Genomic DNA, 20,857 nt, shown 5'->3' on the forward strand with positions numbered 1-20,857 from the left:
AGGAGCAAATATACTGTTTGGCACTGTAGATGTACTGTTTGGCACTGTAGATGCACTGTTTGGCACTGTAGACAGAGAAGGCGTGGAAAACGAGAAGGGAACAAATTTGCTCTTACTCCCTCCGCTGTGGTCAGCCTTACCACCCCTACTCACTAGTACCAGTACCTGCGCGAATGCCAACTGAGGCACCATCTTAAGTAACCGCCAGCTTAGCATGAATGCACCCACTAGGCAACCCTTATCCCACAACCACCACAACCATCACTTCCCCTTCCCTTCCCGTCCCATCCCAGGCCCCAAACCCGCCACCGCCATTTTGGATCCGGGCCCACTAGTACACTACCGGGTCCGGACTACCCACTCACGGACTCACCCACCCGCGCCTCCCCGCCGACCACCTCGGCCCCCGCCGCCACCGGCCTCCAAGCCACAATGAAGCGCGCGCGCAGCTCCGAGGCGTTCCTCGATGCCTGCCGCCTAAGCATGCGCCGCTGCCTCACGCCGCTCCTCACCGCCGCCGCGCTCGCCTACCTGCTCTTCGTCTCCGTCAAGCTCGCCGGGCTTGGCCTCGCCAGCGGAGGCTCGAGCCCCGCGACGGGCGTCGGCTGGCTGGCTAGAGAGCAGCCTCGCCGCGGTGTTCGGGTGTGGCCGCATCACCGGCGAGATCCTCCGGCGGTGCGGCGGGCGCGGGGACTCAACGGAGCTCAAGTGCGTGGCGGCCGAGGTGTGGGCACTCGCCGCCAGGGCGTGGGAGGAGGCGGCGGCGTTCACGGGGGACATCGACACCTTCTTGTCCCACGACATCGGCGGCGGCGCAGGGCCGGGGGACAACGGGGTCAAGTGCCCCAGCTCGCTCATGCTGGGCGGAGGGGTCCGTGGTGACGATGGTTGGCACAGCGCGGCCCGCGCGGGCTGAGTACGTCGAGGCGCTGGAGCGGAGCGGCACGGCAACGGCACGGTGATGGTGGCGCAGTTCGCCGTCGAGCTGCGCGTCCTGTGCGCGGTGCGCCGCCGATGGCGAGGAGCCGCCCAGGATCCAGCATCTCAACCCGCGGCTGCGTGGGGACTGGAGCGGCCGCCCCGTGCTGGAGATGAACACATGCTTCAGGATATGCAGTGGGGCAGGGGGCAACGCTGCGATGGCGCCCCGTCCAAGGACGATGACCTTGGTAAACAGACATGCTCCAACGTTCTTCCTTTCAAAATTAAAACCTTTGCTATGGTTAACTAATTGGGCAATGCAAGTTCCCTGTTCTTTGGAAATGGAAAGTTACTAGTAGATTGTATTTGTATGGAACCGTTTCACAACACGGATCTTGTTATAAGTGTCTTGTTCTTGTGCGCCTATTCTTCACTATGGTGGAGTTTTAGGGTATTGGGATTGCACCATATAAGCTCAAAAATGGAGTCTTTGCTCCAAGGCTGCAAAATTGCTTGATTGATCATCGATGTGTAGTGGCCAGGCATCATAAAATTTCCATTTTATGAGTCAAATTGTGGGCTTGCATCATGAATTCATGATTCAGTGCTCAGCCCTGACTGCTGTCTTTTAACATGTTATGGCTGCCTAGTTTGTACTTACGCTTGCAATTTGTTTGTTGGTTTTGCAGTCGATGGATTCAAAAAATGTGAGAAATGGGGGCTGCTGGACATGGTTGAATCGAAGGAAACAAAGACAGGCTCATGGTTGAACAGATTCATTGGCTGGGCAAAGAAACCGGAAATGACATGGCCATTCCCATTTTCAAAGGGAAGATTTTTTTTGCGAGGGAAAAGAGTGCCTTTCATTAACATGATAAAAAGTTACAATTCAGTTTGAGAAGCTCACTAATACAAGGAGATTGTGATCTCCAAACCGCACTATGCACAGTACGCTTTGCTAAGCTAGCCAGCTCATGAGCCACTCTATTGCACTCTCTTCCTATTTTGCTAACTTTTACCTCTGGAAGCAAAACCATGGCAGCCTTTATCTCTTTTATAATCCCAGAAAAGCGTGATCTGTCCATCGTCGAGTCGTGTAATGCTTTTACAACATAAAAACAGTTAGACTCTATGACCGTAGGCTTACCGATCCATTCCACTGCTAGCTGAACTCCTTCTAGACAAGCTGTTGCCTCCGCTTCCTATACTGACGAGCATCTCTGTATGAGCTTCCAAGCTGTCAAAAGGACCTGACCAGCATGGTCTCTGATGATCAAACCGATGCTCGCCTCCCCGGACTGTGCACTAAAGGCAGCATCCACATTGATTTTTACCCATCCTTGCATGGGTGGTTTCCAGTCTGACATTTGTTTCGTTTTCCCCTGAATCCCATCATTCCTCATCGCTAGTGATCAGGTACTAACTACCTGTGACTTTCCTTTATCATTATGACTTGCACCGTGTCTTATGTTCAGCAAAGAGGACCAGTAGTTCTTCACAAATGTTTTTGATAGGAAAACTCTAAGGGAAGCCCTCGGAGCATAAAGGTGTGGCACCCAGGATTTGAACCCTTGGTGGGAGCACTCCAACCAGTGGCCTTTGCCACTGCGCTGTGAACCCCTTCGTAGTTCTTCACAAATGTTGCCGATGCTTCCACCGACGCAGAGCCCTTCCTGTGCACTGCATCATTACGCAGGTGCCAGGCTCTCCAAAAGCATAATAGAATCTGCGCTCTTACTTCTGTATCTAATTTGTCCAACAACAAAAGGAACCATTCTGGGTCAGATCTTACTAGAATATCCTCCGGTAACAAATCCCAATCCTTTTTGAGCTCTTCGCGTAAAGCTCTCGACTTTGTGCACCCAACCACTGCATGGTAACCATCTTCCTCGCCTCTACCGCATAATCGGCAAGTGCTGTCAGAGTCTAGGTTTGTCCTCATCCTATTTTGCATTGTAGCCAGACCCTCGGTTGCTAGCTTCCAGGCAAAGATTTTTAACTTATGAGGAACCGGGGTACTCCATAGCTGTTTCCATGCCCTTCTCCCTCCATCCATTAAACTACTGGTACTTGCCACTCCCTGTTGTTGTATGACATCCCTGAGAGCAAGCTTGTAAGCACTCCGGACTGAGAAAAGACCACTTTTTTCAAAGTGCCATGCAAGGGAGTCATCAGTAGGTCTACTTGGGATTCTAATCTTCAACACTTCCTCTGCATCATGCTCATGAAAAATTGTTTTGCCTAGATCCCTGTCCCAATCCCGCACATCTTCACGCATAAGTTGGGATACCCATCACAGTCGGCACCTTGTTCTTTTCCCTGTTATTTTCAGTAGTGAATCTTTAGGTATCCAATTATCCCGCCAAATCTGGATCTTATCACCATTCCCAACTCACCATATGATCCCCTTTTCTAGTAACTCTACCCCAAACTCAATTCCCTTCCAGGGGGGAGACGAATCTATAGGGAATATTGTATCGATCAGTTCACCGTATGGGTAGTACTTGGCTTTAAATACACGAGCACACAGGCTCTTGGGGTGTGCCACCAGCCTCCAAGCTTGTCTTGCCAACAGCGCCCTGATTAAATAATTTCATATCCCGAAAACCCATACCTCCCATGTGCTTTGGCATCATCATCTTTTCCCAGGATATCCAATGTACTTTTCTCCGATCTGGTTCGTCCCCCCACCAAAAATTTCGGATCATTTTCATGTACTCCTCACAATGTCCAGCTGGTAGTTTGAAAATCCCCATCACATAGGTCGGTATAGCTTGTGCAACCGCCTTGATTAGTACCTCTTTGCCTCCAGCTGACATATGTTTTCCGACCACCCTGTCATCCGTTTTGCAAGGCGTTCCTTTGTTGGCTAGAAGCGTTCTGCTTTCATACGCCCCTCTGGTACTGGTAGTCCCAAATATTTCTCCTCAAATGATGTATTCTGAACTCCCAAGCAGTTTGTGATCTCTGTTTGTGTGCCTTCTGTGCGTTGGGGCCCTACCAAAATTGAGCACTTGTCCGGATTAAATCTTTGGCATGTACATCGTTCAAACGTGTTGATTGCCTCTTTTACCTTTACAGCCTGCTGACCATTAGCTTTAAAGAATAACAAACTATCATATGCAAACAGCAGGTTTGAGATGCTCGGAGCCCTTCTGCAAATCTTCATCTCCTCTGGTTCTTGTCTCTCCGCATAATTATTCAGAATACATGAAAGTCCTTCGGCCACAAATAGGAACAAATAAGGCGAAAGGGGGTCACCTTGTCGGAGGCCTCTCGAGGGCACAAATGGTTCTAGCAGCACCCCATTAAAGCAAACTGAATATTGGACTGATGTGATGCAATTCATGGTCCAACAGATCCACTGTTCAGCAAAACCCAATTTCTGCATGATACCCTGCAAGCAGTGCCAATCAACTCTGTCATATGCTTTTGATAAGTCAAGTTTATAGGCATAGAAATTATTCCTTTCACCATTGCTCTTCTGGTGTCAGACCCGAGGCGGACTGCTTATTGGCATAGAATGTTCTAGAGTAAGGGATAGCTCATGGATGTATCTTACCTCTCTTGTAACTACCCGGATAGGCGTAGAACTAGTCGCAGTACAAAAGGAAACTACCCATCGTGCTGTAGTAGGACTCAATCGTACTGGGCTAGGACTTTTCATGTAACTCTGTCCCCCCGGATATATAAGGGCGGGCAGGGACCCCCTCAAAAGACATCAACACCTAAGGCAATACAAACCACCACACAGGACGTAGGGTATTACGCAACTCGCGGCCCGAACCTGTCTAAATCTTTGTGTTCCTTGCACCATCGAGTTTCAGAGCCGTCGATCCCTACCTACAAACCTTACTGCTAAGGGTATCCCTTAGCTGGCTTGGCGGTAAACACCGACAGCTGGCGCGCCAGGTAGGGGACTCGGCGAGTTCATCGGCGAGTTCGATGGCCACCTTCGCTTTCAGCACCATGGCGCCTCCCCAAGGCGCCACCTTCGTCTTCGGCTCGTGGGTTTGTGTCGCCAATAGTTCGGATGGCTTCGACAGCCACCTAACCAACTCACCCACACTGAAGATCACCACGTCGGAAGACTCCAACAAACTCGCCGGATCTGACGATCGTGGCATCATGTTTCTTCCCGACCTTACCAACGAGATCGATGCGAAACTTGAAGACAATTCGAGTTCCACTCGGACTCAGATCATGTTGCTCGGATTGGGACTCCTCTTGCTCAATCCGTCTTCGGGTTGCGCAATTCATCATCTGCTTACAAACAGATGATCAGATCCATCTATGAAAATAGCTTGGAACACCTTCTCTACGTCGAGAACCACTCAGTCACCGCTAGCCGAGAGGCACCCATTTTCGACATATATCCAGATCCAGTCGAGTCATCTCAAGACAGCCTGGATTTCATCACCAATGCGTTGGCAAAAATCCAACTCGAGTCCTGCCAAAGTCATACTCTCGCAAAACTACTCAACAACCTTCGGGAAGTTTCCAGCATTGATGATCTCCCGTTTCAACACGGTACTCCCCACGTAACCGAGATAGAAACTGGGCCTGGAGGAACCGTCCTAGCTGATTACGAATCAGACCTGGAAAGCTTCTCTCCCAAACGCTTGGTTCCGGTGATCATCCAACAACCCGCAGGTGCTCCTAGCCAGCATGATCCCAACGAAGCTCTGGATCAGATTTCAGAAGACAACCTGACCCAAGATGCTCCACAAGATGAGGATGAAGCTATTCGCATAGCTCGCAGAGCAAGAAATCAATGTAAAGGAGAACACAGGGTTCAAGTTGCTGAGCGAGCTCGCCTTCCCCCGCGCAACCTCAACAATGAATTCAACAACGTCGTGGATCCAGTCTTCAGAACCCCAATCGCCGCGATGACAGAAGCAACCCTGCGGCTCATGCAGATGCCTCAAAACCCGCAGATGGAACGTGTCATACACCTTGCCAAGAACGCCGTTGAACAACTCGAGAGACAAAACCCGTTGTCCTCGCTTCATGGCACCCGGTCTAGGGCCACTGCAATAGTCATACCTCAAGCAAGCCGTACTCCCGGAGGCCACCATCGCCAACAACACCTGGAGTAGCAAAATCAAAGAATCTGGGAGGATCAGGAAGTCGCAAAGCATCCATCGACCCAGGGGTGGCCAACCACCGGTAAACCAAGCCCCTGGGCCTCAGTCAAATTGCAACAACACCAACCGCGGGCACAACAGGGAGGAGGTAGCCGATTCCATAGTGGACGCACGGGACATCATCAACGCAAGACGCAGATCGTAGCTTGCAGACAACTCCGATCGCTTCCAAGCCCTCAGCAGAGTCTTTGACAACATCGAGTACCCGAAGAATTTCAAGCCTACGAACATCCAAAAGTATGATGGTAAGCAAGACCCTGCTCAGTGGTTACGTTTATACTTGTCCGGTGTTAGTGTTGCAGGGGGAGACACCAACACCAAGATCCTCTACTTCCCGATGGCCCTGGAGCCCGCACCCCTCACGTGGCTCGAAAGTTTGGCGCGCGAGTCCATACACTCATGGGATGACCTCAAGAAGGCCTTCATCGACAAGTTCCAAGGGTCGCTACATCGAGTAGCTACTCGACATGCCCTGTCCATGTGCAAGCAGGAGCAAGGCGAGTCGATCAGATCCTACATCAAGCGCTTCTTCGACACAAGAGCCACCATCCCAATGTCGCCGACAACGACGTTATCGACTACTTCCAGAGCGGCATCACCGTCCAGTCTCTGTACCGTGACTTCGGGTGTAATCGCCCCAAAATGGTAGTGGAGCTACGAGACATGATGCAGTGCTGGGCGGACGAAGAAGAGCAAGAACGTAGTCGCTTTCCATGCCGTAACAACGACAACAATGGAAAGCGCCACAACGACCGTGGAGGGCCCAGTAACCAGCGGGATCCTGCGCGTAAGCGCAAGCCTAACAACACTGTCGGCACCATGGATCGCACCCCGCGTGGTAAGAAGGGCGACAAACCGCAGGACCAGTTCGACAAGATTCTTCACAACAAAAGGTGTCCAATTCACCCCAAGAGCAACCACTCGATGTGGGAGTGCACGATCCTGCGCAAATCCTTCCAGTCGGCACCTGCAAACGCTCCTAAGAAAAAGCAGAACAAAGATGACGAAGATGACAAGAAAGACCTCGATGGTTTCCAACAGCAACAAAATGTCATCAACGTCATATTTGGAGGAGATCCCAGCTTCTCCAAGCTAGCCCAGAAGCTCCTACTCAGAGAGATCCTTTCAGTCGAGCCAGCAATTTAGAGGCCACTGAAATACAGCGAGGTCCCCATTACCTTCTCCAGGGAAGATCAATGGACCAGCTTCTCTGAACCCAAAAAATTCCCACTAGTACTCGACCCAGTCGTCCAAGGCACCAAGCTCACTCGAGTACTCATCGACGGAAAAAGTGGGCTAAACCTGATCTTCGCAAGTACATTAGCCAAGATGGGCCTTAACTACATGAGTCTACTTACTCCGAGCAAGGCCCCATTCTACGGCATCGTCCCTGGAAATTCTTCCACACCAATTGGCTCGGTCACTCTTCCGGTCACATTTGGTACAGAACAGAACTTCCGGACAGAGTACATCAAGTTCGAAGTAGCCAACTTCGAATCTTCTTACTACGCTATCCTGGGAAGACCAGCGCTAGCTAAGTTCATGGCAGTACCACATTATGTGTACCTGCTCCTCAAGATGCTGGGTAACACAGGAGTGCTTTCCCTACGCGGAGACCTCCTCAAGTCATTTGAATGCGACAAGGAAGTAATAGATCACGCTGCTACAATACGAGTTCCCAGCTCTGTCAGTGAAATACTTGCTGCCGCTAAGAAACTCTCGCTCAAAGAGTCAATGCCCTCCAAGAAGCCAAGCCAGTCGTCGGTCAAACCAACTGGTGACGTGGGCACCAAGACTATCCAGCTACAAGAAGGAGATGACTCCAAAACCGCTATCATCGGAATAGGTCTAGGCGACAAATAGGAACTCGATCTCGTCAACTTCCTTAGGGCCAACCGAGACGTATTCGCGTGGAAACCAGCGGATATGCCAGGGGTGCCCAAGGAGTTGATCGAGCATGCCTTGAAGGTTGGCCCTAAAGCCACACCAAAGAAGCAACAGTTGCGGCGTTTCTCACCGGACAAGCGAGAAGCCATCAAGAAAGAGCTGGTGAAACTACTCGCAGCAGGGTTTATCAAGGAAGTCTACCATCCTGAGTGGTTGGCCAACCTTGTACTCGTCCAGAAGAATAACAACAACGAGTGGAGGATGTGCGTCGACTACACCGATCTAACCAAGCTTTGCCCAAAGGATCCTTTCGGGCTACCACGTATTGATCAAGTAATCGACTCTACAGCAGGATGTGTCCTGTTATCCTTCCTCGACTGCTACTCAGGGTATCATCAGATTGCCTTGAAAGAAGAAGACCAAATCAAGACGGTCTTCATCACCCCTTATGGGGCATACACCTACAAGACCATATCCTTCGGGTTGAAGAACGCTGGTGCAACCTACCAGCGTGCGATACAGCTGTGCTTTGCCGATAAGCTACATCGCAATGTTGAAGCTTATGTCGATGACGCTGTCGTCAAAACTAAGACCCAGGATCAATTCATTGCTGACCTGGAAGAGACCTTCAACAGCCTCCAAAAATTTCGCTGGAAACTCAACCCAACTAAGTGTGTCTTTGGCGTACCCTCTGGAAAATTACTCGGATTCATTGTAAGCAACCGAGTAATCGAGGCCAATCCAGAGAAGATCAACGCCATCATGGCCATGGATGCTCCAGCTACTATCAAGGACGTCTAGAAGCTCACAGGCTGCATGGCAGCCCTGAACCGGTTCTTGTCCATGCTTGGCGAATGGGGCTTACCCTTCTTCAAGCTCCTCAAGCGACAAGACAAATTCAAGTGGACTACAGAAGCCGCGGAAGCACTCGAGAACCTCAAGCATTATCTCCAGTCATCGCTGACTCTAATAGCTCCACTACCCGGCGAGGAACTACTCCTCTACATCGCTGTGACTACTCATGTAGTCAGTACGGCTATAGTAGTTGAACGTCCGGAGGAAGACCACGCTTATGGCGTCCAGAGACCAATTTACTTCATCAGTGAAGTACTCTCTGAATCAAAGGTTAGATATCCATCAATTCAGAAACTTCTGTACGGAATTCTAATCACCTCCAGGAAGTTTCGACACTACTTCGATGAGTACAAGATCTCAGTAATAACTGACTTCCCATTGGGGGATATACTCCACAATCGGGATGCCACTAGACGAATCTCAAAGTGGGTAGTTGAACTGGGAGCTTTGGAAATCAACTTCAAGACAAGAACAGCAATCAAGTCACAAGCACTAGTCGACTTCTTAGCTGAGTGGCGGGAAAATCAAATCCCAGCACCTCACAACGTCCCAGAGCATTGGGTAATGTACTTTGATGGCTCACTCAAGCTTGACGGAGGCGGCACGGGAGTTCTGTTCATCTCCCCCAAGGGAGAACAATTGAAGTATGCGTTACAAATCTTGTTCAAAGTCTCCAACAATGAAGCTGAATACGAGGCACTGCTACATGGCCTTCAACTAGCAGTTTCTATTGGCATCAAGCGACTACTTGTCTACGGTGATTCCGTACTCGTCGTCCAACAAGTAAATAAAGAATAGGACATCAACAGGGATACAATGGATGCATACATCGAAGAAATCAGAAAGCTCGAAAACAAGTTCTCAGGATTGGAAATCCACCATATAGATCGTGACAACAACGTGGGAGCTGATGTCCTTTCCAAACTCAGATCTACTCGAGCAGCTGTTCCACCTGGAGTTTTTGTCCATGAACTTCATTATCCATCAGTCAAGGTACAAAGCCAACAAGCCATTGACACGGAGGCCTCGGCCACAATCAGAGAAGTACTGATGATCGAAGAAGATTGGCGGATCCAGTTTATCGACTTCATCAAGGAGTTCAAGCTTCCACCACATGTCGATCCCAAAAGCCCTGAAGCTGCCCGCATCATCAGTCATAGCAAGGGTTTCGTCCTCGTCGGCGACAACCTATACAAGCGTTCCCCTTCTGGCATCCTCATGAAGTGCGTTACCCTTGAAGAAGGCAAAGACATCCTCAGAGAAATACACGAAGGGGTCTGCGGCAACCACACCGCGTCAAGGACATTAGTCGGCAAGGCTTACAGGTCAGGGTTCTCCTGGCCAACAGCTATTTCAGATGCAGAAGACCTTGTCAAACGATGCCCCGGCTGCCAATTCTTTGGTAAAAAGACTCACGTCCCAGCACACAACCTGATAACAATCCCTCCATCATGGTCGTTTGCCTGTTGGAGTTTGGACATGATTGGACCATTAACCGTAGCTCCAGGAGGATTCAATCATGTGCGGGTAGCAGTCGACAAGTTTACCAAGTGGATTGAGTACAAGCCCATTGTCAAAATCTCATCAGATAGAGCAGTGGATTTCATCTCCGACATCATTCACCGGTTCGGATTACCGCACACTATCATTACGGATCTTGGCTCTAACTTCAAGTCACAATCTTTTTGGGATTTCTGCGACAACTCCTGCATTGAGGTCAAATATGCTTCAGTAGCTCACCCTCGAGAAAATGGTCAAGTGGAACGCATCAATGGCTTAGTACTCGACAGCTTGAAGAAAATACTCTACGATGCTAACACCAAGAAAGGTGGCAAGTGGATTCAAAAATTACCCCATGTGGTCTGGGGGCTGCGGACACAGCCTAGCAAAGCAACTGGACAATCTCCTTTCTTCCTCACTTATGGGTCAGAGACTATACTACCCGCAGATATCATGTGGAAATCTCCAAGAGTAGAAGCCTATCAAGAAGGAGAAGCAATGAAGCCCGACAACTTGAGTTAGATTCAGTCGAAGAAGCAAGAACCAATGCTTTGACCCAATCGGCTAGATATCTTCAAGGAGTCAGACGCTATCATGATCGCAATGTCCAGCAAAGATCTTTCAACGTTGGAGATCTAGTACTACGAAGGATTCAAGATGAGACAGGATTGCACAAGCTAAATTCCAGACGGGAGGGTCCTTTCATCGTAACTAAGGTTACAAGACCCGAATCATACAGAATCACTGATGAAGATGGCAATGAGGTACCCAATTCCTGGAATATTGAGCACTTGCGCAAATTCTATCCTTGATCCAAGCAATATGGTGATGTCAGTTGACATCTTTAATAAAGCAAGGGTTCTTTACCAGCATATCAACTACATTGAAGGCAGTTTTTAATCTGACAGCATCACCTGCTCAGGATAGCTTACACAGTTTTCCATCAAGATTACTGTACAAGCCACATCCTTGTCCTCGGTATAAGGGCACAACCTACTCGCCTAGCTCGAGAAGGTATATGGATACCTTTACTAGTTTGTTCATCTTGGGTAACTTGACAGAGTTCATCCTAACATGTCAACTATAAGGAACTCCAGCCTTGTGTCAAAGGCAAAACTACTCGCTCGCTCGAGTATGTTATGGATACTACTCAATTTTTTCCTTCTGGGGTAACCCGACGGGGTTCATCCTAACCGGTCAATCTTAGTAGTTACTCCAGTCTACAAGTTAGACACCCTATTCGCAAGCTCGAATAGGTATTGGATATTTCTAAGAGGGTTTCATCTTGGATAACTCGACAGGGTTCATCCTAACAGATCTTTCTTAGAAATTACTCCAGTCCTTGGTCAGAACACACTACTCGCTTGCTCGAGTAGTTTATGGATATCTTTACAGTCTTGCTATCTGGGTAATCCGACGGGATTCACCTTAACTGATCAACTATAGAGATTACTCCATGTGAACATTCTATTCGATTGATCAAGTAGTTTGTACTTATCCTACGGTATCAGATCATACTTCTGAAGACACACCAACAGGATATAAACAATATCTACAAAAAAAAAGATCTTACGAAAGAATACAAGAGTTGTTACAAGCAGTTTACTCTACCAAATTTCTCAGAATTTCCTCAGCGATTATCTGATTCTTTACAATAGTCCTGCAATTTCTCATCAGAGCAATCGGGAGCTATTCCTTTGGCTATGGGAGCTAAATTAAATTGAGGCAAGATGACTTGACAACTCTAATCATGTGGGTCAGATAATTCTTGGAGGTGGCCGTCATGACGTCAAAGACCTTCTTGGGAGCCTCTTCTAGACGCTCTACCAAGGACTTGCTACTCGACAACCCTTCTTCAGAATCTACCATATCCACAATGACTTGAGCTGCTGCTACAAGTCGAATATGATCACTAGGAGAACCTGATAGAAGGATATTTCAATGATTATCATTGGCAGAGCAATATCAAGACAAGAGATCAAATACTCACAAGCTTGAGTGATCTGCAACTGTTCTTGAAGCTTTGACTTATCTTCCTGGAGCTTTGATTTCTCTTCTTCAAGACTCCTGATCTGCCATTTCATGTCACAAAGTTCTAGATGTTGCTTTCGGTTTGCTTCATACAGCTTGTTCCGAGCAGCAAGGGATTCATCTAGTCGTTTGGCAATCAGGGCATTTTGTTGCTCCAAGGTTTTCCGATTATCGACGGTCTTATATAAAGTATGAGACTTCAAAAAAGACCGATTGGCAACATCCTGTAACACACAGGGCAAAATTGGCCGGATATCATCAACTACTTGACAAAGGCAAGCAGCAGCAGAAGAAGGATTACCTTGGTATACTTAAAGCACCATTGCATGTAATCGGCAAGCTTCTTCACATTGTCTACAGACAACAACGGATCGTCAAAAAGCTCCTTACCTAACTCCTCCTGGGTAGATTGTGGCATAGACTGAAAGGGTACTAGTCGAACAGTGGGATTCTTCGACCCTTCAGCTCTATCACTGCCAAGTCCAGCAGCATTTGAAGTACCATCCACAGTTGGAGAAGGAGTAGGTGTGGGTACCTCAAGAGCCGATTCCTTTGATGTCCCAGGCATGTCCATGTTCGGGGAGAGAGCAGTCGAGTTCTCAATCAACCCAATTATTGGAGATTTAGGGGTGGATTGAGTACTTGTTTCTGGACTACTCTCTATCCAGTTACAGAAGTCCTGGATCTGATCCTTCTCTTGGAATGGCAGATATTGAATCCTAGCCAAGCAAAATTTGCAATAAGAAAGCTGAGGCAAACAGGATCTAATTAAAAGAATATCATATTCTTACTGGCCAACGTCGATACGGCGTATCTTCCTCCGCAACAAAGCTCCAGGAGCGGCCTTCCGTTTCTTGCTATCATCAGAACCAGCATCCACTAAAGTTGGCGGCATACAACACCATGTCTTGTAATTTTTCTACAAAAGTGGCAAGGATTTGTCAGAAAATCAAAACTTTTAACTATAAGTACTCGGCAGTGTTTCTCAAACACTTACCCCGGCATTCTCAGGTGGATTCTTTGCCCAGAAGAGTGTTGGCAACTTTAAAGACTTGTCGAAGTTGTCGAGTACTTTACAACATCTTCTGATTACTTCGGAGTGAGCCATCGCTTCTGGTGACAATCTGGTAGAATCCTTTGTACCATCATATCTGAAGGCAGGATGTTGTCGATGCTGGATCCGACGGCTTACAAAGGAGAAGACCACATGATCACCGGTGATTCCTTTATTCTACCAATTCGCAATGGCTCTGAGGATGCACTCAACTTGATTGCCACCAGGTCCATTACTCAACCAGTTTTCTTGGATTTGGGGGGCACCAGGAACTCTTTCTGCAAGTGGAGATTCAAAGTTCCTGACATGAAACCAGAATTTCTTCCACTCGATACCTTTACCTGCTGGATCATAAGCTCAATATTCGTCCCGGGTCTCAGGGCGAAGCACTAGTTCACATCCACCGACGACGACAGGTTTGGTGGCATTCGGGACGGGAACAAGGATGAAGAAATGTTGGAAAATGTGAAAGTGGGGAAGAATCCCAAGGAATGCTTCGCAGAAATGAGTAAAAATAGAAAGATGCAAAATGGATTGGGGAGTCAGATGATGCAATTGGATTCCCCAGAATTGCAGAAGAGCATAGAAAAATTCCGACACGGGAAGTGCAAGGCCACGTTCCACGAAATCATGGAACACAACGGTTTCAAGAGTACCTTCAAAGGGATATTCTTCTCCTTCGCCTGCGCGCCATTGGATCACGACCTGTGTTTGGAGAAGACCCATCTCCAGTTCTTGAATAGCCGCTTGGGACATTTTACTTTTGCGCCAGCTCGTTGAAAGATTGGCAATTGCTTCGTCTTCAACATTGGACTTGTCTTTCTTGGGAGCCATCTCAATGTCACGAGTTTAGGCTCGGGGGCTACGAGAGGGGCTATGGATGGCACAGACAATGGGCAACTGTGAATCCGAATTTGATGGCGGCCAGGAGATAAAAGGTTTAAAACCCTAGAAGTGACTGAACGGGTTTATATGGTCTCTGATGGCAATTTCGTGAATACCAGGAAGATCAACGGATTCTTTCTTCTTCAGGGAGGTTTTCATCACTTATTCTGCCACTAGTATTCTTTGATTCTTAAATCTAAATTGGGAGATTTAAATTCAAGACTCGGGCGCTGCGGGATATGTGTCTCAGAGATTTATTTTTCAATTTTTTTGGAAAATAATGAAGGAAAAAGACTGAAGAGACCCTCAGCCTGATTCTGCGATTCAACTTAAGGCTCGGGGGCTACTCCATATGGAGCGTGAGTACTTCGAGGACCATATATGATCAAGTTTTTGGGGTTTGAGCACCTCGCAGCCTCGAAGCAACCAGAAGTACTTGAAAGACTACTTGATGTATCTAAAGGAAGACCCAGAAGACGTTCTGACTACTTGAAGTACTCGAAGACGCCCAATCAAGTACTCGACGCCTGCAGGACTCGGCTACGAAGAGCTCGGGGGCTTGTTAGACCCGGGGCAGCGGGACTGCTTATAGGCATAGAATGTTCTAGAGTAAGGGATAGCTCATGGATGTACCTTACCTTGTACCTTACCTCTCTTGTAACTACATGGATAGGCGTAGAACTAGCCGCAGTACAAAAGGAAACTACCCGATCATGCTGCAGTAGGACTCCAATTGTACTGGGCTAGGACTTTCCATGTAACCATGTCCCCCCGGATATATAAGGGCGGGTAGGGACCCCCTCAAAAGACATCAACACCTAAGGCAATACAAACCACCACACAGGACGTAGGGTATTACGCAACTCACAGTCCGAACCTGTCTAAATCTTTGTGTTCCTTGCACCATCGAGTTCCAGAGCCGTTGATCCCTACCTACAAACTTTACTGCTAAGGGTATCCCTGAGTAGGCTTGGTGGTAAACACCGACAGCTGGATGGCATGAACACACTCAAAAGCTATTAGGACATTATCTGTGATTAATCTCCCTGGGATAAAAGCGCTTTGAGTTGGTGAAATAATCTCTTGCAGAAAAGGTCTAATTCTGTTTGCCAAACACTTGGAAACAATTTTATAGACCACATTGCACAAGCTGATCGGTTAAAGTCCTTCAACTCATCTGGTTTGTCCTTTTTAGGGATTAGAACTATCGATGTATTGTTCACTCCCTCTGGCATAACACCTTCATCAAAAAAATTCCGCACCGCACCAATTACCTCCTCTCGTAGCACTTCCCAATTTCTTTGAAAGAATCGAGCTGGGAAGCCATCCGGTCCAGGGGCTTTTAGTGGACCAATCTGGAATAGTGCATCTGAGATTTCATCATCAGTAAATAGTTTACACAGTACGTCATTCATGTCACCATTGACTTTATTCTAGATAATATCAAGGAGTGGTTCTGGGCATAATGTTTCATCTCGAGTATAGAGCTTTTTGAAGAAAGTTGTCACCATTTCCTCCATCACTTTTTTATTCTCAACATATCTACTATCCTCAGCCTTTAGTCTTCTAATCTTATTTTTCTTCGCACGCCAAGCAGCCTTCCGGTGGAAAAAACTAGTGTTTCTATCCCCTTCCTGCAGCCAGGAAATCCTTGACCGTTGAAGCCACATCATCTCTTCCCTATACAATAACTCATCCATCCTGTATTTTATATGTTTTATTGCCGCCAGGTTTCCCACTGGATCCTGCATTAGGAGTTGTTCAAGCTTTGTCTTAGCTTGTTCGAGTTCTTTTGTAACTGATCCAAAATGCTCCTTGCTCCATTATCTCAAAGACCTCATCATTGACTTGAGTTTATTGGAGAGTTCCAGCAGATTATGAGCCGGCAGCTCCTTATCCCATGTTTGTTTGATGACCTCCGATAAGGACTCCATTCGTTCCCACATAATTTCATATCTGAAGCACCTTTTAGATCCTCTCTCTCTCTCTCTCTCTCTCTCTCTCTCTCTCTCTCTCTCTTGTATCCACTTCTGCCTTCAGTAAAAGTGGACAATGATCTGACCTAGAGGACACCAAATGAACTACTTGGGCGTCACTAAAAAGGTCAGTCCAGGATGGAGAAGCAACCGCACGGTCCAAACGAACTCCATTTCTCTCCCCTTCTTGGTTATTGCTGTAGGTCCACGGTAGACCAAGAAAGCCTAAATCATGGAGATCGCATTGGGATGGAACCTCTCTAAAGTCCATCATTTGTTTCTCTTTTCTTCGAGTTTGGGAGAAATGCTCGAACGACCACATACTTCGTTAAAGTCTCCAGTCATCATCCAAGGTGCGCTGGACTTATTTTTCATCATTTGCATTCGCTCCCACATCAAGTGTCGATCTTGCACTCTTGGTTCCCCCATACACAAATGTTCCCCTCCATTTCAAATTCTTGTCCTGGTCCTTCACCAGCACATCCACATGATGTTAACCGATAGACAATAGCTCCACATCAAGGTTTTCATCCCAAAAAAGTCCCAAACCTCCTCCCTTTCCATCCCCTTAAGCTGTTAAACAATTTCATAGACCAAGTCTCCACTTGAGGTTGCAAACATGATCATCACTTTGTCTTGTCTCCGACAGGAACACTATTTTGGGGGTTATATGTCCGTACTAGCCGGACCAACTCTTGAACTGTTCGGGAGTGCCCCCCACCCCCCAACAGTTCCAGCTTAGAATATTCATTGCTCCTGACGGGGGCTCGCCGTGAGCACCCGTCAGGTTTCCAGATTGCAAAATGCAATCAATAGTAGTCGGATCTCTCATCAAAAAACCATCCTCCATTCTCCTTTTTGCTTTTTCTATTACAACCAAAACTGGAGCAGACCATATCTCATTCTCTGCCTCTGATAAGGCCAGGTTGATGTGCAAAGGTTTTTGGCGAGGTCGGCCACAAGTCACCCATGCTGACTTACTAGAGAGTAGAAGAAACACTGATATATCAGGGGCACTGATATATCAGGGGTATGATTTTTTGCCACAACCACAGGGAGAACCAGACTTGTGAGCAAGCAGCCAAATAGCACAAGTAGCTCCACTCTTTTATTTCATCAGGAAGGAACATCATTACAAGGAAAAACAGGATATCAGGCGGATAAAAACAAACTGCAACAAAAACATCCATGCAGAGGCCTAAAGAGAACAAGCACATGCTAATGAGGCCACTTCGCACACCAACACAGCATGATGTCAACACATTCTGCCCACAGACTGAGGAGGTATCTAGCTTGGGATTTAGCATCCAGACAATCTGGACAAACACCTGAACGGACCGTCGCCATCCCTTGCCACGGCCGTTCACCATGATGGGATTCATGGTTCCTGTCGGGCGCTCTCAGTCGCGCCCGACAGTTTGCCGGTAGCCCCAGGACCGGTCGCTGCCCTTCCACCATTTAATCCCTATGTTGCCAAGCCACTTTCCTTGATGCTGTCCTCTACAATTTCACCTTCATTACATGTAATCTGTGTTGTAGGTTGCAGACCCTTTTCGCTGTGGCCATCAACTAGTGTCATAGTTTGCTGTAGTTTGCTGGATAGGCTTTTTTTGCCACTGGTTCCATATCTTCCTCCTCCGCATTGCTCTCTTCCCGAGAACGCACATTCCCAGCACCCTGAACCACCAATATATTTTTGCTTATAGAATTTTGTGAGTTTTTATTGTGATTGCCCTGTTCCTCACGCACCATTCATTTCCAGCTCTTGACCTTCTTTTTATCAGTTGATTCCATAGTTGTTTGTTTGTTAGCTTCTGTATTTTCCTCTTCATCAGTCTGATCATTGTCACTTGAAGGCTTTGTCTTGGGAGCTTGCATATGGTCATCACCAACTGATAGTCGTGCCACTTCTGCCTCCACCTGCTCGACAACACCTTTTCCCCATCATGTTTTTGTTCCTGGCTTGCCGGGGTTGGTGCACGCCAAGGCCGAGGAGAAGGTGTTTGGGTTGAGGCTTGGCCCATTGCATCTGGCATGAACCAAGTGTGAGGGAATTCAAAGTGAACTGGAAGCACCCTGAACTTCAGGTTGTACATGATTCTGCGATCTGACTTAGGCATGTCGCATCTCGCCTCCATGTGCCCTATGTAGCCACAAAAAAGGCAGAAGTTAGGCAGCCTTTCATACCTGATTTGCACCAGTACCTCCTCCCCTGTGATCTCATCGACTAGCGACAACTCCTTACGCAGGGGCCTATACAAGGGTAGCTTGACCTTGGTCCTGACAAACTTGTCACTGATGCTTCCCCTAGCACTACTATCAACTATCAATGTTGAACCCATACATTCTCCTAAATCAAAGGCAAGCTTCTTTGTAAGCAGATAGAAAGGAATCTTTCTAAATTGTACCCACATTGGTACATGCAAGAAAAGAACAGAAGAGGGCTCATCTCCTTCGGCAAGACCTTCCACCAAGAAGATGTTTGTTCTCACTATCCAAGCTGGTGTTGAAGGATACCATATTAATGTGGGAGGTCGGCATGTTGCCTCATTTCCACATAGGATGGTAACTTTTCTGCTTTGACAGCGAGTTTTTAGCTCATTGTGGGGATGTGGGGAAAATCACTGAGCACTTTTTTTATTATCCATCTTTATCAGGGATTTGCTCCTGAAGATGTGACAGGTTTAGCAATAAGAGGAGGCATAGATGTTCACTCTGTATATGCAACTACACTTCCAAGGGTCCATCCTAGTTTTTCTCTCCAATAGGTCTTGGAAATATCTGATAGGTGGAAGGCTCGTCCTATGCCAGAGGAACCCATTCAACATTTTTTGGTATCCTATCTGCTATGAACCATTTCGCTGAGTGCATGGCCATTAGGAAAACTGGGATGCAATTTCCTGCCATCCAATTGGGAAATGTGGTTGCTCGGTTTTTTGTAGCACTGGTAAGAATGTAATGTGAGTTCTCATGGTAGAGTTCAATCTTCATATAGTAATGCACCACAAGGCATGAGATTGTGGCATGCTTACTTCTGCAGAGCCATAGAATGGAGATAAATGCAGTGCTAAAGAAGGAAGCAGGATTTTCTGGAGATATTGCCATTCTGTCATTTATCGACCGGTATGAGCTGGTGGTTCTGAAAATAGTTTCCATGTGTCAATATGGGGTAAGGCATCCTACAACTCTTACCACATACTATTGTGCAAGAACGCCTCTTGTGCCTTGAGAAGAAGAAGAGGCATAACAGTCTTGAGCATGCTCACTACATCATCAAGTGAGTAGGGCCACAGTGTCCCAGGTGCATCTATTGTTCTTCTAATGCTCCTAACATTCTTGGCGTCCTTATCAAAGCAATGTTGTATGGTGTGCCGAGGTACAGCAATCGCCGTCCTTCCACGTGACCAGAGCACCTCATAATGTTTTTGCTCCCTTGATCCCCCTGAGGGGCTGTGAGACATTTCAGAAAGCTTAGACTGTGGAGAGTTATTGTTGGGAACCGAGGTGGCCCTAATACCCACTATGTTGAGGAACTACACCTAAGATACATCAACACACTCTAGAGTCGGTTAGCTTTTTCAATTCTTAGCTACTTAGTGTGTAAGGTCCTTTCGACGGCAGAGCTACTTTCTCACTTTTAGGTGGCAGAGCCTACCAATAGATGAAGCTGGCTTTCGAGAGGCAAAACCTTCCTATGAGGAAGCCCAGACATTTTGAGATCCTGGGTGGCAGAGCCAGCCTACGATAGATCACAACTTATACACTAAGTACTTAGAAACTAGGAGACTAACACTTACAAAGTACTTGATTTACTACAACACAATAGTATTACACAAGAGTACACAACACACCCTCTTTCTATGGCTATCCTAGCACTCACCCTTCTCATCTACCATACTCTTAGATAGATGGCATGGCAAGGAGGGGTCCTCTATTTATAGGCCAAGGCGGATCATAGGGTGGTGACATGTGTCCCCCCTTCTAGAGAATTCCTAAATATTACAAGGTTTCTAATTTATTTATTACTAATTCTAAAATACTCCATGAAAATATCTTCTTATTGCCTTGTAGAGAATACTCTAGAAGGTTGCCCTGCATTCTGTCAACAATTATCAATGTGATATAGCAGACCATGCATCTTTATGATATCTTCGATTGTTATCCTTGAGTCAGTATATGCCATAGCTTTCAATGCTAGATTCAACTTGCACATCTCTTTGCCATCAGGACTGCACATTGCTGAATGCGGGATAACCTTGTAGAAAACTTGGTAGAGCCACTAAAACATGCAACTTATTCCAAATGCTGACAAAAAAGAAGTATGGTACACAAGTAGTCGTTCATCTGATGGCCATCTCAACTTGCCAAAAAGGTTTGTAACTTCTTCACATAGCTGAAAAATGACATCCGGTTCATCTTTCACCAGCAGCTTCTGCATTAAAGATAGTCACGTGGAAGGAGGGCGATTGTTGTACCTCGTCACACCATACAATATTGCTTTTACAAGGACGCCAAGAATGTTAGGAGCATTAGAAGCACAGAAGATGCACTTGCGTCAATGTGGCCCTATTCTCTTGATGATGTAGTGAGCATGCTCAAGA

The 20,857-nt window shown here is 47.1% G+C and overlaps 1 pseudogene; it reads left to right on the forward strand.

The window, feature by feature from the left end:
* The first annotated feature begins 329 nt into the window (after positions 1–329).
* On the forward strand, positions 330–19,485 carry LOC120669155 (annotated as a pseudogene).
* The last annotated feature ends 1,372 nt before the right edge of the window (positions 19,486–20,857 follow it).

This window comes from Panicum virgatum, chromosome 4N (assembly GCF_016808335.1).
Source record: "Panicum virgatum strain AP13 chromosome 4N, P.virgatum_v5, whole genome shotgun sequence".
Lineage (NCBI taxonomy): Eukaryota > Viridiplantae > Streptophyta > Magnoliopsida > Poales > Poaceae > Panicum > Panicum virgatum.